The sequence below is a fragment of the Bombus vancouverensis genome, chromosome 16, assembly GCF_051014615.1.
Source record: "Bombus vancouverensis nearcticus chromosome 16, iyBomVanc1_principal, whole genome shotgun sequence".
NCBI lineage: Eukaryota > Metazoa > Arthropoda > Insecta > Hymenoptera > Apidae > Bombus > Bombus vancouverensis.
The window spans coordinates 92,501-97,500 of record NC_134926.1 but is presented as its reverse complement, the minus strand read 5'-3'; the positions used below and the strand labels follow the sequence as shown (position 1 = coordinate 97,500).

Sequence of the window (5,000 nt, the reverse complement as noted above, 5' to 3'; positions counted from 1 at the left end):
TATTCATGAGCCTGAGGAGTTCCTGATGGATTCCACCCCAGGCGCGTTGGATTACTTCGGCCTCGACTAGGTCAGGTCCAGGACATTTCCCCTTCGTTAGTCGTTTTACGGCGCCACTGAGTTCCTCGTAGCGGAACTCTGGGGTGTCCTCGACGTTCGGGGGGGTTGTACTGTCGCGTCTGATCGCTGTCTGCTCCGGCGTGTCCGTTTCTTCCTCGTCGTCGGGTAGTAGGGCGGACAGCATCGCCGCCGCGGTGGTTCGCCAGTTGGAGGTTTCCCCTTGTGGCGTCCGCAGAGTCGACACTGTTTCTTCCCTCCTTAGCTTGCCCGTGGCCGTTCGGTAGGCAATACCCCAGGGTTCTGCGTTGCCCTCCTTGGTTATAAATTCTCTCCAGCTGCGTATCTTGGTCCTGGTGATTGCTTTTACGTACTCCTTTCTGATTTCTCTATACCGCAGCTTCTCCTGCTCCCTCGTTGCGGGGTCCCTGGTCCCCTGATATTTCCTCCTTGCCCGGTAGACTTCCCTCTTTGCTCGTGTGAGCTCAGGCGTCCACCATGGCACCGATCTGTGATACCATTTTTTCCTCGGAATGGCGGCATCGCAGGCTCTTCTGAGGACTTCCTGCATCTGCTCGGCCATTCGTTCAACCTCGTTCGGCTGTCGGGGGTTTGTCTCTCGGAGTGTCGCCTTTTCCTCTATGATCACTCTTTGAAAGACCTCCCAGTTGGCGTGCCGAGTGTTGTATCTTCTTTCCTGAAGCTGCGGCGGAGTACTCCCCTCGTTAAAATCGAGACGCGTCTCCAGTATTCTGTGATCGCTGGAGGTTCCGTCCTCGTGTACTCTCCATTCCTTCACGAGCGGTATTGCTTCCGGAGTCGCCATAGTCAGGTCTATGTTCGATCGCCCTCTCGTTGTTTCAAATGTGTGTGCCTGTCCTGGTTTGTTGAGGATGTGGAGGTTGTATTGTGCGATGACAGCCTCCAGGGCCTCACCTCTGTCGTCGGTGTCCTTGCTGCACCACAGCGGAGATTTGGCGTTGGAGTCCAGGCCAATAATGGCTTTCTTCCCTCTGAGCCTATTCAGTACTTTGTCTAATTGCTCGAGGCCGACTTCGATATTTTCGGTCGGCGGAAAGTACTGGCTGACGAAGTATACCTCCGTCTCTCCATCGCTTACTTGTACACAAGCGCAGTGCGTTGTACATAGTCCGGCAATTTCGAGCGGCGTTAGCTCCTTCGACTTAACTCCTACTGCTGCCATTGGTGGGTCACCCTTCGAACCCCGACAGGCGATCGAGATTCCTGTTCCGAGTCCGGGTATTTTTCCGTCGATGCTGTATGGCTCTTGCATTAGCAAGATTTCGTCGCCATCAGCTACCATCTGTGTCCTGATTTCGTGGGGGACAGTTTTGGAACGCTGCATGTTATGCTGCAGGATCCTTATACCCCTTCTACCCCCGTGTCCTCTTCCATTTTTGCTCGGGGCTTTACTCATACGTAGTTCGGGAGATAATTATTTCTAACGCCTTCTTATACATAGGGCAGTCTGCGTTAGAGGCCGCATGATCGCCTTTTTTCCCTGCCTTCTTGCAGTTGACGCAGCCGGCGTTCTTGTTTTTATTCGTGCACTCTTTAGTGCTATGTCCGCTTTCCGCGCAATGTGCGCAGATCTCATAGCCCAAGCGGCAGTGTTTTGCCACGTGCCCATAGCCTTGGCACTTGTAACAGCGGCTGACGGCTATGTAATCCCGAACCCGGCAAGCATTCCACGAGATGAATATCTTGCCAGTTAGTAGTTTATCTCTTACCTGGGGGGGCACTTCCAGTACCCAGTTAGTTTCCTCGGAGTCCTTGCGGCCTGTTCTGAAGCAGAATTTGATGGCTCCGACGTCTTCATCTGTTAGCCTTTCTTGGTTCTGCTTCTTGATGCAGCCCATTATTTCCTTCTCCGGCATTTCCCGTGGGACATCATATAATATTACCCGGGGCAGCCTCCTCTGCGGCGTGCTGGTTTTTAGGCCGGCTTCCTTTAGCTTGGCGTTCTCCGTGAACGCTTTTAGGCCTTCGGGGTTCGCCGTTTCCACGACTAATCCATTCCCGCTGATTTTCTTCACTGCGGTGATCTGGATTCCTCTCTTACGTGGGTTCACCAGCGTGAAGACTGCTTCCCGTGCTTCCTCACTCGTTTTTATCTCGGAGTCTGACGACTCCGGCCGGATTATCACCGCGTTTGTAGGTGGTTTGACCGCGATTTGCCCCACCATACTATTCTTCATTTTGACTTTTTCGGCGTAGGAGGACTGCTTAGGCTCCATCCTTGATTTGACTGCCGTTTCGAGCCGCTTGCTCGTTTGTAGCGTCTTGTTGACGGCACTCAGTATCGCCGTTTCTTTCTTCTCCGCGCCGGTGCTCTGGTCCAACTTCCCGGTGAGGTAGCTGTTGTGGAGTAAGAGTTCTTCCACTATCCCTCGCATGTCCCGGAAATACCGCATGATGGCCGCGGTTTGCTCCTTGTTAACCTTCTTACTTGGGTCCAGACAGAAGGCTAATACGCCCTTCTCTATTTCCCCTGCCTGTGCTCTTAAATCGGGCACAGTGCGGGGTTCGTCTGCTGCTACAGGCGATTGCTGCTGCTTCGCCTCTTCCCATTTTTCTTTCTCCTCTGTTCTCTTCTTTCTCTCCTGAACCGGGCTTTTCCCCTCCACCTTTTGCGTTTTCAGTGGTTGGAGAACCACTCTTGCTTTTGTAGCGGTTGGGGATTGACCCTTCGTAGCCATTCTGATATTTGTAAGTCCCCGCGGCGTATTGTTTTGCGCGCAGAGACACTAGGTCCGACGGCGTAACGGCGGCACTGGTCACGCACTTGTATTTGTATTTGCCCTGCGCTATTCTTTCTCGCGCGCGGGCACTAAGTCCGACGGCGTATTCCTTTTATCTTTTTTTCTTACTCGCTCGAGCCTGAGTCCCAGCGGCGTATTGTTTTGCGCGCCGAGACACTAAGTCCCAGCGGCGTATTGTTTTACGCGCCGAGACACTAAGTCCCAGCGGCGTATTGTTTTACGCGCCGAGACACTAAGTCCCAGCGGCGTATTGTTTTACGCGCACAGATACTAAGTCCGACGGCGTAACGGCGGCACTGGTCGAGCACTTGTGCTTGCACTGCACCACTATTATTATCTATACGCGCGGGCACTAAGTCCGACGGCGTATTGCTTTTTTTTTTCGCTCGAGACAGAGTCCCAGCGGCGTATTGTTTTACGCGCCGAGACACTAAGTCCCAGCGGCGTATTGTTTTACGCGCACAGACACTAAGTTCCAGCGGCGTATTGTTTTACGCGCACAGATACTAAGTCCGACGGCGTAACGGCGGCACTGGTCGAGCACTTGTGCTTGCACTGCACCACTATTATTATCTATACGCGCGGGCACTAAGTCCGACGGCGTATTGCTTTTTTTTCTCGCTCGAGACAGAGTCCCAGCGGCGTATTGTTTTACGCGCACAGACACTAAGTCCCAGCGGCGTATTGTTTTACGCGCACAGACACTAAGTTCCAGCGGCGTATTGTTTTACGCGCACAGACACTAAGTCCGACGGCGTAACGGCGGCACTGGTCAAGCACTTTTGCTTGCACTGTACTATTATTATCTATACGCGCGGGCACTAAGTCCGACGGCGTATTGCTTTTTTTTTTCTCGCTCGAGACAGAGTCCCAGCGGCGTATTGTTTTACGCGCACAGACACTAAGTCCGAAGGCGTAATGGCGGCACTAGTCAAGCACTTGCACTAGCACTTCTCTGTGTTTCAAACTGGATACTTTTGCTGTGTCCTGATGTGTCACTTTACGAACGTGGCACTTAGACCGCAGCGTGTTGCTTTGCGGACGCGGATACACTAAGTACCGCTGCGAGCGGCTTCACGAACACTTGCACTGAGTCCCTCGGCGTATCGCTTTACGAACGCGGACGCTAGTCCCGCGGCGTATTGCTTTACGAACGTTGGCGCGCAGTTACCAAGTAGCCCGTGCGGCGGCGCTGCAGTCGCGCGTCTCAAGATGTCTTCTACTCTGCCCTAACCTCAGCCACGTTTTTCTCTGTCCACTCACGCTTCTATAGAAGCGATCTCCACTGTACTTTATTATTACTTTAATTCCCAAGCACTTTCTCTCCACTTTTGCGTTATTTTCTCGCCCGATTTCTTTGCTTTTCCGCAAGAACTCGAACATTAAGTACGGAGCGACGTGAACGCGTGTTCTCAGTATGCCGCCATCTTGTGGACTAGTAGATAGGGACAGAGGGAATCTCGTTAATCCATTCATGCGCGTCACTAATTAGATGACGAGGCATTTGGCTACCTTAAGAGAGTCATAGTTACTCCCGCCGTTTACCCGCGCTTTTTTGAATTTCTTCACGTTGACATTCAGAGCACTGGGCAGAAATCACATTGCGTCAACACCCTTGGGGGCCATCGCAATGCTTTGTTTTAATTAGACAGTCGGATTCCCCTAGTCCGTGCCAGTTCTGAGCTGAGCGTTGAATGGCGGCCGAAGAGAACGACCGCGACGGTATAACCGCCACGGAAGCCTCGCAGCAAGGAAGATCCGCGGGAGGCCAAGGCACGGGACCGAGCTCGGATCCGGGGTGCGCGACGATATCCACTCCCGAGAGAGATAGATACGCCGCGTCCCGTTCAGCTCGCCCAGGCCCGGCACGTCAGCCAAACCCGCTTCCCGACCAAGCCCGACACGCCCCGCTCCTCAGAGCCAATCCTTATTCCGAAGTTACGGATCCAATTTGCCGACTTCCCTTACCTACATTAATCTATCGACTAGAGGCTCTTTACCTTGGAGACCTGCTGCGGATATGGGTACGAACCGGCGCGACACCTCCACGTGGCCCTCTCCTGGATTTTCAAGGTCCGAGGGGAAGATCCGGACACCGCCGCAACTGCGGTGCTCTTCGCGTTCCAAACCCTATCTCCCTGCTAGAGGTTTCCAGGGAAC

General features: G+C 53.4%; 1 pseudogene; it reads right to left on the bottom strand.

Moving 5' to 3' along the window:
- Positions 1–4,236: 4,236 nt before the first annotated feature.
- The window catches only part of LOC143303813 (large subunit ribosomal RNA), a 2,950-nt pseudogene continuing 2,186 nt past the window's right edge, over positions 4,237–5,000 (bottom strand).